Below are 12,305 nucleotides of genomic sequence, written 5' to 3'. Positions count from 1 at the left end.
TTCACTGATTTCTTTTGGAATCTTTTGTAATATTTTTATAGATTCTGTGGCTTTATTAGAAAAAATGGTCAATTAAACTTGAGGTGAGCAAAGGAACCTAAGATTTTTTTGACAAAACCCCTTTTTATGTACAAAACTTACTTAAAGTAAGATAATAATGCAAATGCAACAAAAAAACAGGTTTTCACTAATTTCTTTTGGAATCTTTTGTAATATTTTTGTAGATTCTGTGGGTTTATTAGAAAAAATGGTCAAATAAACTTGAGGTGAGCAAAGGAACCTAAGATTTTCACGACAAAAGACCTTTTTATGTTCAAAAACTTACTTAAAATAAGAAAATAATGCAAATGCAACAAAAAAAGAGGTTTTCACTGATTTCTTTTGGAATCTTTTGTAATATTTTTGTAGATTCTGTGGGTTTATTAGAAAAAATGGTCAAATAAACTTGAGGTGAGCAAAGGAACCTAAGATTTTCACGACAAAAGACCTTTTTATGTACAAAAACTTACTTAAAATAAGAAAATAATGCAAATGCAACAAAAAAACAGGTTTTCACTGAATTCTTTTGGAATCTTTTGTAATATTTTTGTAGATTCTGTGGGTTTATTAGAAAAAATGGTCAAATAAACTTGAGGTGAGCAAAGGAACCTAAGATTTTTACGACAAAACCCCTTTTTATGTACAAAACTTACTTAAAATAAGAAAATAATGCAAATGCAACAAAAAAACAGGTTTTCACTGATTTCTTTTGGAATCTTTTGTAATATTTTTGTAGATTCTGTGGGTTTATTAGAAAAAATGGTCAAATAAACTTGAGGTGAGCAAAGGAACCTAAGATTTTCACGACAAAATACCTTTTTATGTACAAAAACTTACTTAAAATAAGAAAATAATGCAAATGCAACAAAAAAACAGGTTTTCACTGATTTCTTTTGGAATCTTTTGTAATATTTTTGTAGATTCTGTGGGTTTATTAGAAAAAATGGTCAAATAAACTTGAGGTGAGCAAAGGAACCTAAGATTTTCACGACAAAAGACTTTTTTATGTACAAAAACTTACTTCAAATAAGAAAATAATGCAAATGCAACAAAATAACAGGTTTTCACTGATTTCTTTTGGAATCTATTGTAATATTTTTGTAGATTCTGTGGGTTTATTAGAAACAATGGTCAATTAAACATGAGGTGAGCAAAAGAACCTAAGATTTTTACGACAAAACCCCTCTTTATGTACAAAAACTTACTTAAAATAAGGAAATAATGCAAATTCAAGAAAAGAACAGGTTTTCACTGATTATTTTTGGAATCATTTGTAATATTTTTGTAGATTCTTTGGGTTTATTAGAAAAAATGGTCATATAAACTTGAGGTGAGCAAAGGAACCTAAGATTTTTACGACAAAACCCCTTTTTATGTACAAAAACTTACTCAAAATAAGAAAATAATGCAAATGCAACAAAAAAACAGGTTTTCACTGATTTCTTTTGGAATCTTTTGTAATATTTTTGTAGATTCTGTGGGTTTATTAGAAAAAATGGTCAAATAAACTTGAGGTGAGCAAAGGAACCTAATATTTTTACGACAAAACCCCTTTTTATGTACAAAAACTTACTTAAAATAAGAAAATAATGCAAATGCAACAAAAAAACAGGATTTCACTGATTTCTTTAGGAATCTTTTGTAATATTTTTGTAGATTCTGTGGGTTTATTAGAAAAAATGGTCAAATAAACTTGAGGTGAGCAAAGGAACCTAAGATTTTCACGACAAAAGACCTTTTTATGTACAAAAACTTAGTTAAAATAAGAAAATAATGCAAATGCAACAAAAAAACAGGTTTTCACTGATTTCTTTTGGAATCTTTTGTAATATTTTTGTAGATTCTGTGGGTTTATGAGAAAAAATGGTCAAATAAACTTGAGGTGAGCAAAGGAACCTAAGATTTTTACGACAAAACCCCTTTTAATGTACAAAAACTTCTTTAAAATAAGAAAATAATGCAAATGCAACAAAAAAACAGGTTTTCACTGATTTCTTTTGGAATCTTTTGTAATATTTTTGTAGATTCTGTGGGTTTATTAGAAAAAATGGTCAAATAAACTTGAGGTGAGCAAAGGAACCTAAAATTTTTACGACAAAACCCCTTTTTATGTACAAAAACTTACTCAAATTAAGAAAATAATGCAAATGCAACAAATAAACAGGTTTTCACTGATTTCTTTTGGAATCTTTTGTAATATTTTTGTAGATTCTTTAGGTTTATTAGAAAAAATGGTCAAATAAACTTGAGGTGAGCAAAGGAACCTAAGATTTTTACGACAAAACCCCTTTTTATGTACAAAAATTTACTCGAAATAAGAAAATAATGCAAATGCAACAAAAAAACAGGTTTTCACTGATTTCTTTTGGAATCTTTTGTAATATTTTTGTAGATTCTGTGGGTTTATTAGAAAAAATGGTCAAATAAACTTGAGGTGAGCAAAGGAACCTAAGATTTTTACGACAAAACCCGTTTTTATGTACAAAAACTTACTTAAAATAAGAAAATAATGCAAATGCAACAAAAGAATAGGTTTTCATTGATTTCTTTTATAATCTTTTGTAAAATTTTTGTAGATTCTGTAGGTTTATTAGAAAAAATGGTCAATTAAACTTGAGGTGAGCAAAGGATTTTTACGACAAAACCCCTTTTTATGTACAAAAACTTACTCAAAATAAGATAATAATGCAAATGCAACAAAAAAACAGGTTTTCACTGATTTCTTTTGGAATCTTTTGTAATAATTTTGTAGATTCTGTGGGTTTATTAGAAAAAATGGTCAAATAAACTTGAGGTGAGCAAAGGAACCTAAGATTTTCACGACAAAACCCCTTTTTATGTACAAAAACTTACTTAAAATAAGAAAATAATGCAAATGCAACAAAAAAAGAGGTTTTCACTGATTTCTTTTGGAATCTTTTGTAATATTTTTGTAGATTCTGTGGGTTTATTAGAAAAAATGGTCAAATAAACTTGAGGTGAGCAAAGGAACCTAAGATTTTCACGACAAAACCCCTTTTTATGTACAAAAACTTACTTAAAATAAGAAAATAATGCAAATGCAACAAAAAAACAGGTTTTCACTGATTTCTTTTGGAATCTTTTGTAATATTTTTGTAGATTCTGTGGGTTTATTAGAAAAAATGGTCAAATAAACTTGAGGTGAGCAAAGGAACCTAAGATTTTTACGACAAAACCCCTTTTTATGTAAAAAACTTACTTAAAATAAGAAAATAATGCAAATGCAACAAAAAAACAGGTTTTCACTGATTTCTTTTGGAATCTTTTGTAATATTTTTGTAGATTCTGTGGGTTTATTAGAAAAAATGGTCAAATAAACTTGAGGTGAGCAAAGGAACCTAAGATTTTTACGACAAAACCCCTTTTTATGTACAAAAACTTACTTAAAATAAGAAAGTAATGCAAATGCTACAAAAAAACAGTTTTTCACTGATTTCTTTTGGAATCTTTTGTAATATTTTTGTAGATTCTGTGGGTTTATTAGAAAAAATGGTCAAATAAACTTGAGGTGAGCAAAGGAACCTAAGATTTTTACGACAAAACCCCTTTTTATGTACAAAAACTTACTTAAAATAAGAAAATAATGCAAATGCAACAAAAAAACAGGTTTTCACTGATTTCTTTTGGAATCTTTTGTAATATTTTTGTAGATTCTGTGGGTTTATTAGAAAAAATGGTCAAATAAACTTGAGGTGAGCAAAGGAACCTAAGATTTTCACGACAAAACCCCTTTTTATGTACAAAAACTTACTTAAAATAAACATATGGTATAATTACCATTTATTGTATAATTACCATTTTCATAAATTTTGGTGTACAGGTATAGAGTATTAGAAACCAGGTTTGCAGTTATTAAGTATTTAATGTAGGAATTATTAAAATTGCCATATTTATGTTTCATCATTTGGATGGACTATAGATAATGCCAATTTTGGTCAGGTTATTAAATTTTTTTAAAAACTTCTAAATTAATAATGGGGCAAAAACTCGTTTATGATATTGAATAAACAATTTTTATAAGTCAAATAAATCTTGTGTCAAAAATGTGTTCTATTATGATCACGTTTAAAAAATAATAATAATAATGAAGCTAAAACCAGATGGAATATGATGAAAGATATAGTATAGCTTGGTGTCAAAAGTCCCAGTTGTTTAATGATTGCAATAATTTCCAAAAGTTAATTAATCAAGCACATAGTGTTTTCATGGTTTAATGGAGCCTTTAGATCCAATTAGAGAAAAACTTACAGGTTTTTATTCTTATGTTCTCTAACATATGCATCACAATAAGGGACGAACCCAGACCTGTTTTAGTACCGCTGGAGCGGTACGGGCGCCCGAATATTATTGTATCTTTTTTTTTTTTTTGTTAAATTTTTCTTTTGCCTTCTTATTAAAATAAAAAAAAATAATTTCAGTTTTAAATGTAGTAATAAATAAACAATTTTCAATTTATTTCAGTTACTTCATTTATTCTTCAGGTCAATAAAATGAATTAAAAAGAAATTGTTTTTAACGTAATGACGCAACTGTCCTTCGGTTACTAATTGAACAGTTTGAAAAAAATAAATGTTGTTACGAAACTTAATTTTAAGAACTTGTTGCAAAATTTTATAACAATGGAATGTATAAAAAATTTGATTTTTCGAAAGATTTTAAAATATCCATTTAGAAATATTCATTTAAACTTGAGTTTTTGACAATTAAGAGTAAACAGCTTTTGTTTAATAAATGAACAAAAATAAATAGTTTCAGTCTATAACTGTCACGCAAATCTAATTTTTGAATGAATGAACTTTGATCTTTAGCTTGCTATTTTAGTTTATGCGATGAAAACGAAGAAACGAAATGTAAATTTTTTCAGAAAGTTTTGTTTCTTTTCCATATTCTTTTTGACTTTTAAAATAATACAAATAACATTAAAATAACTTAATAAAAGTTATATTAAGACTTATTTATTAAAACAATTTTTTTAATTATACTTAATGATTAAAAAAATATAATATACTTTTAAAAATATGTTTTTTAATATATAATATATAATGTTTTTAAATAAAGAAAAAGTAACACTTTTGAAATTATGTTTACTGTAATTATCTCTTTTAAATATCTTTAATTTAAAAGGCGCTTTTAAATCACTTTAAAAATTATTCACCTTACATAAAAGTTAAATGAACAGATTTGCTAATATTTACATCAAAATTTTAAAATTAAAATAATAGTAAATACGTTTATTAAATGCTTTTTATTCTAATAGTTATTCGAATACACGTACACGTTAAACTACTTAGTTAATTTTACAAATATTGCGCGATTTAATTTAGGTATATATATATATATATATATATATATATATATATATATATATATATATATATATATATATATATATGTAAATATATTATGTAATGTAAGTATTGATTAAAGTTTTAAACATTTAATTAATATTTATTTAAAACATTAACTACTAAAATTAATTTACTAAAATATAGTTAATAAATAATTCAAATACTTTGAACAACTGATAAAAATTATTTACTTATAGCGTATTATTTGCAACAAAAGCGTTTATTAAAGTCATTATTAAATAGTTTTCTTTTCGTAAATAAAGTAATATTTGTCCGCCGGTAAATTTATATATTCAAAAATGTCTTTAAATCAACTAAAAAAGATAAACACAAGTGATTAAAATGATGATTGAAAAAATGATGACTAAAAATCATTGTCGCGGCTCCGAATACTAAAGGAAGGGGAGAGGGTTCAATTTTTTTCAACTCTTTAACGCTATTTTGTGAAAAAGCAAGTTGAGCGCGGTACTACCATGGTGGGAATCAAACTTTTTGCTTATAATGCTAGGGGTCTAACACTACCACACTATATACCACTATAACAATACAGCATTTAGTTTGTTGCTATGTGGTTGAAACTACTGTATGTATTTGTAAAAGTTTTTTAACATTTTATGTTTTGCTAAAAGTTTGTGTAGAAGTTTCGATTTTTAGCCAAGTATAAATTCCGAACAAACGTTGAATTCTGAGACTTCTAAAAATGTTGACGAAGTTACTTCTCCTGCGACAAATGTTGGTGACGTAACTTCTTCGGCGGTTGGAGTCAGTTCTCTGGACAGCTCTGAATCAGTAAAGGGCGAACTGCTTGAAAAAGTCACTTATCTGTTAAGGTATATTAATTTTCTACTTTTTAGTAGTTTTATGAACTTGATAAAAAATATTCAATCATTTTATGAACGGTTTATATTATTAGTCGTTGTCTCTGCTATTTTCGTGCTCCGGATTTTAAAATACCTAAAAAAGACATTCTTTCTCTTACACCACAGCAACTTCGAGATTTTCCATTAGTAAGTAATAAGAAATTTTTTTTAAAAAAAATTTTGTGTTCTATTTTAAATTCTCGTTAAATGTTTGTTTTGCAGAGCACGTTTTTTGATGATTACGAACGAAACATTAAAAAGGTATTTATTGATTTTAAAAAGGTTATTTACAAAACATTTTAAAATATATGTTACTGACTTCACTAATATTTCATTATGATCTGCGCTTAAAATAAAACTTGTCTTAAAAGTCTCAATTGTGTCTTAATAAAACAACCTTGCGGCTTAAATTATTAAAACAACCTTGCGACTTGAATTAAAACATTATTAAAACAACCTTGCGACTTGAATTATTACATTATTAAAACAACCTTTTCACTTAAATTATTACACTATTAAAACAACCTTGTCACTTGATTTAAAACATTAAAACAGCCTTGCAACTTAAATTCAACTCGCGGCATTGTTTTACAAATGACACTATTTAAATAAAACTCTAAACTAAAAACTGGCCCCACCAGTACATAAATTAAAGGACGCTTCTAAATTAAAAACTGACCTAACCGGTACATGAATAATAGAACATTTCTAATCCAAAAAATGACACCACCAGTACATGAATGATAGGGTTGTTCCCAGGCTTGATCATTGATATAATTAGAGAAAGAAATAATGAAATTTTTTTTCTTAATTATATCAATAAATATTTTAATTGTGTCTGTATTTACTTTAGCAACTACAGGCGACACGTGAGAATCTCAATTCCAAAGTCGACGAGGCTGATAAAAAATTGAAAGAAGTTTATATAGAAAAATCACACGTGGAAAAAGAACTTTAAAGAATGCAAACAGCAAGTTACAAAAATTACAAAAACCTTGAAAGAGCTTAGACAAGGCGTCAACGTCATGTTAAGAAGTATATTAAACGAGGTATTATTTCATAAATAATAGCTAGGTTTTATTTCATAAATATTAACTTGGTTTAATTCTATAAGTAATAACGAGGTATTGATTCATTAATAATAACTAGGTATTAATTTATATAACTATATAAATATCGAGGAATATTTGATTTATAAAGTGATATAAATATAGAGGTAATATAGAAATCATTTATATTTGTTAATTTTCTAATTTTGGTTTATTGAATTTAGGATGAAAAGTTGGATGCAAACGACGTATCTGACAATGTCGATATATATTTGAAGACAATAGTTGACCAAATAAACGATACGAATACTTAATGTTAAAATAATTTTGACAGCTTAGTATCTTTAGCATAGCCATCTCGTTTAAGATAAACTAAATCAAAAGTTGTTTATTTTCGCTATAATTAACGGTTTGAGTTATTGCTATTGCAGTTTTCTTAAGTGACACTCCTGATCAGTGTTATTTTTTGTTGCAGTGGTACTTGATATGGCGTTTCTCTAATGAAGTGACTGTGTCAAAAAGTTGTGACTGATAAAAAATACTAACAAGATAGATTTATGAGAAATACTCATTAAGATATAAGTTACCAGACGTTTTCTTTAAAAATGGTCTCTTTTAGTTTTGCTTTTTGTAACAAACGTATGCATTTTACAATGCGTAATGTTCTATAACTTAGCTACATAATTCCTTTTTATGCGTAGTTTTAGCATGTTACATTCAGCATGTAGTTCTCCAACACTACATTTTTTATATGTAATTCTAATAAATGCGATGTTCTTTTGCATACATTACATGTTATTCTAATACATGCGATGTTCTATCGCATATATTTTATTAATACTGTACATGTATCGATTAAATTTTTTCGTAATTATTTTTGAGTTTTTTATTCAATAAATTTTAATGTAAATATATCCAAAACCTAAGTTTTGAAAAATGATGACCATTTTTATTCCCAAAAATTTAAAAATCTGTTAAAGAAAAAGTTTGTATGGTTTATGTTTTTATCTTCATGTGGTAATTCGTCGGCGATATTGGAAATGTAATTGTAAATATTTTTAGCTACATTTCTTATCAAAAGACTTGTTCTTACAAAATTGAGGTTTTATTTTAAAATAAGTGGTAGCTCGTTTGTATTATTTCTATTTCACCGGGGGTTTGTTATAACTGGGTTTTCGTGCGTAGTTGCAACTCTTTGCAATTGAATTATCGTCATTCATTCGAGCATGTTATTTATAGTTTATTTACAGAAGTAGGGGAGAATAGAGGACATGGCTTTTTTTTTTATAGCAACTTAACCCAAAAACAAATAGTATTTTTTTAAATACCGATCGGTTTTTCTAAATGTCTTTAATGCAAATCTATACACGAATTTTTTTTTTTTTTGTATAACAAAATAAATTCATGGTTATGTTTATTGCTAATTGATGGTACTCTATGAAGTTAATTTGTTTTTTTGCGGCACGTGTTTATTTTGCAATACCTTTTTTTGTTTCCAATTGGTAACAGATTAAACTTGAAATCTTTTTTACTTTTAAACTCATACAACATTTTAATAAAGCAATTATACTGACAAAACATTGTTTTATCACCGGCAGAAACTAAAAATTGTCAAACCTTTTTTGATCTTGTACCATCTTCTATTTCAAACTATTTGTTTTGTTTTTTTTACTAAGTAGTGTTGGAAAAGCCTACGTTGTTTGTATTTAAAGTTTTATTTTTTGACATTTTGAATATTAAAATTGCAGTTTTTGAATAATATGCTTTTTTTGAAATAAATTTTTATTTTGATAAAATTTCGAAAATTATCTAACAGCTAAATTAATTTCGATAATTAAAATACGTTTTTCTAAATGAACTTCGAATGATTAAATGACATGTCAGCAAATTTTATTGAATTTCAAAACCTAAGCTTTTACTTGAAAAATAAAATTTAAAAATGTGGCCTACTTAGATTATATTTTATATTTCAGCACCCGTTGTGTATTTGTTAGAGTGCTGGCTTCTTAACTGAAGGTTCGTGGTTCAATGGTCAGGTTAAATGCAGTTCCGCGGCGCTCTTTGATAAGACTATAAGATGTTCTTGGAGCATCTAAATAACTAAAAATAAATTTCATTTTTAACATTGTTCCTATCTGTTACCTATAATAAAGCATAAAAATGATGAGATAAATCATATTTGTTGTGTTTTTTTAGAGATATAAAAAAATGTCTTAAGCTTTTTTTTTTTAAACTAAATGAGCAAAAAGCGTTTTTGTATTGAAATATTTCAAAATCAAAAATTTGAAGTATTTAATGAGTTTATTGATTATGACACACCAGTAATTAGTTGTACAGGTGGTATAATCAATCCTTCTGCCTCTAGAATATAGGTTTTTATTCAACAGTATAGGTTTGTAATTAGTTAGATCCTAAAAAATAATTTTAATTTAAAAAAGTCTATATCAGCTAAAAACATTGGGTTTAACAAATTTACCATTTTCTGTTCTCAATTTTGTTAAATTTTATAATCACTCTTAATTAGTTTAACTAAAATACCTAAAAATAAATACGTGTCGTAAAACAAAACTCAATTCAAAATAAAGTTGCAAATCTTTTCCAGTCTTTTTTATTCAAAAATCTACAACCTTGAAGAGTAAATGTGCCTAGTATCATGTTTAATATTTTGTACAAAATATTCAAAAAAAATTTTCCTTAAATAAAATTTGTAATAACTTCGTTTATAGTGAATGTAAGCTGGTCAAATGACACATTAACAAGATTTTTTGAAAACACTCCAAAATTGTTATGTATTTCGAGGTTTACTATGAAGTCCTTTAATTAAATTATTTGATAAGTGTAAGAACTAAGGTTTTCTTCAAAGGTTTTCTTATATAGTTGTTAAAAGTGACAGTAAAAATTTAATTATTGTAAGAAAGCGTGTTAAAAGTGACAGTAATAATTTAATAATTGTAAAGGAGCTTGTTCAAAGTGATATTTATTATTTAACTATTGTAAGTGGTTGTTGTTAAATTATTGTAAGTGGGTGTTGTTGGCATTTGTAACCTAATTATTGTTATTATTGGTAATGGATAATTTATTGGTGCATGGTCTCCACGGACCTCTTTTTATTATATATTCTGTTGGTGGAGCAGCGTAGACACTTTTGTATTTTTTACTAGTTTAAATACATAGTTTCTCCAAAGGAACGGTTTTCAATCCTCGAGATTTTACATGGCGTCCGCTGAGGGACTATGAAGAGATACCGAATCAAAAGATTAAAAGAAAGATGAGAGTCAAGAAAAGTTTGAATTATTGAACGTTGAAGTAAGTTGAGTTTTTTATTTGTGATTTTGTTCGGGAAGGTTTCATAGAATTAGAATTTAATTGTTGAAGGTGTTGATTGTGAGCTGTTGTACATATTTATTTAAAAATGGCAGCCGCGTTTCAAGGAAAGTAGCGAGAAGAAGAGCGTTACGAGTAAGTTTTGGAAATTTATTGAGCAAAATGGCCGGAATTAGAGAGTGAGGAGTTTAACCATGCCAAATTAGTAGGTTTAAAAAATAATTTAAGCGAGAGTTTCAGGAGAGATTAAACAAAATTGATGAAGAAATATTAAATAATTTAGTAATTGAAAATGACGTTTGTGGGAGTGCAAGAGTAGTTGAGTTTTATCATGTGTTGATGGCTGGAGTGACATTAAAATTATGAAGTATAAAAATAAATGAATCGCATAAAGATTCTGTTAAAAGTTTAAATCAAACTAAGTGTATTTTACCTAATTAGAATTGCCAGTTTTTAATGGGAATCCCGTAGATTGACAGGGTTTTTGACACCAATTTAATTTATCAATTCAGAGGAATGAAGGTTTAAGTGATATAAATCGATTTAATTATTTAAAAAAATCAGGACTTTCACTTTGATTTTCAGGAAATTATAAAAAGGCCATTGAAATCTTGATAAACAGATACGGTAATACACAAGTTTTAGTTTCAGCACATATGGACTCTTTGTTAAAAATAAAAAAAATTAAAGATTTCAATGATCTAAAAGAACTTAAGAAAACAAATCAAGTTATGAAAAAAATGAACATAAAAATTTGAAATATGATTCTTTAAATAAATATGCACACCAAAATTATTCTCATAATTATAGAATTAAAAATAACTTTACAACATCAGGTTTTCATACACAAAATAAAAGAGCACCAGAACAAAAAATTTTGCAATATGTTTATTGTTTAGAAAACTATAAGCCTTCTCACTAGGGTTTCTCAAACGGGATCCCGGGATCACGGGGATGATAAAAGTGGCAGCGGGATTTCCCGGGATATCACTGTTATATCCCGGAACACATTTTTTTTTAATTTTACATATGATAACTGTTTGAACTAATTCGACCAAAAATAAAAAAAATATTATTGCATTTAGCAGCATTTTTATGTGTTCAAATCTTATATTAAAACCTAGAACAACAAGAAATGTTATTGAAACTATCTTAAACTATCTAATTCAAGGAATGTTTTCTTTTTCCTCGTTATTATAAAATATGAGTAAAATATAAAAAAGATTTCTAGCGACGAAAACAGTAAGTTTGAATTTTAAACCTCTAAATTATTGATAAGTTTTGTATTTAAAAAACGGCAAACAAAGACATATAAAGTGATACGTAAGATATCATATGTAAGAAATATTCATAACTTTAACCATAGTTTATAGACTTAACTGGTTTGGAAACTCCGTAAAATCTATTGTTTAACCTTTTGACACAAAAATAGAGCGTAAATGAAGCGTGACAGTGCACACAAACTTTTTAACGGCGTTTCCTATTGCTAAGTGATATTGCAAACAGATTATTCCTTTATTTCACAGATTACCTGTCATGATTATTTATAAGTGATTTTTTTTGTACATCATTGAACAGTGTTGACCGAACAATGATTAGAGTCACCGTTATATGTGGAGATATGATTACTCCTGTTATTTTTAAAACAATAAATTTGTATGCCA

The 12,305-nt window shown here is 26.8% G+C and overlaps 1 long non-coding RNA gene across 1 annotated transcript; it reads left to right on the top strand.

Moving 5' to 3' along the window:
• Window positions 1–6,029: 6,029 nt before the first annotated feature.
• On the top strand, window positions 6,030–7,903 carry LOC136076957 (uncharacterized). Its single transcript, XR_010636718.1, has 5 exons — window positions 6,030–6,238; window positions 6,322–6,415; window positions 6,491–6,529; window positions 7,122–7,317; window positions 7,542–7,903. It is a non-coding gene; the product is annotated as an uncharacterized LOC136076957 (long non-coding RNA).
• Window positions 7,904–12,305: the final 4,402 nt, after the last annotated feature.

This window comes from Hydra vulgaris, chromosome 02, assembly GCF_038396675.1.
Source record: "Hydra vulgaris chromosome 02, alternate assembly HydraT2T_AEP".
NCBI classification, from domain to species: Eukaryota; Metazoa; Cnidaria; class Hydrozoa; order Anthoathecata; family Hydridae; genus Hydra; species Hydra vulgaris.
The sequence above is the reverse complement of the archived record's forward strand: the minus strand, read 5'-3'. Positions and strand labels throughout refer to the sequence as shown.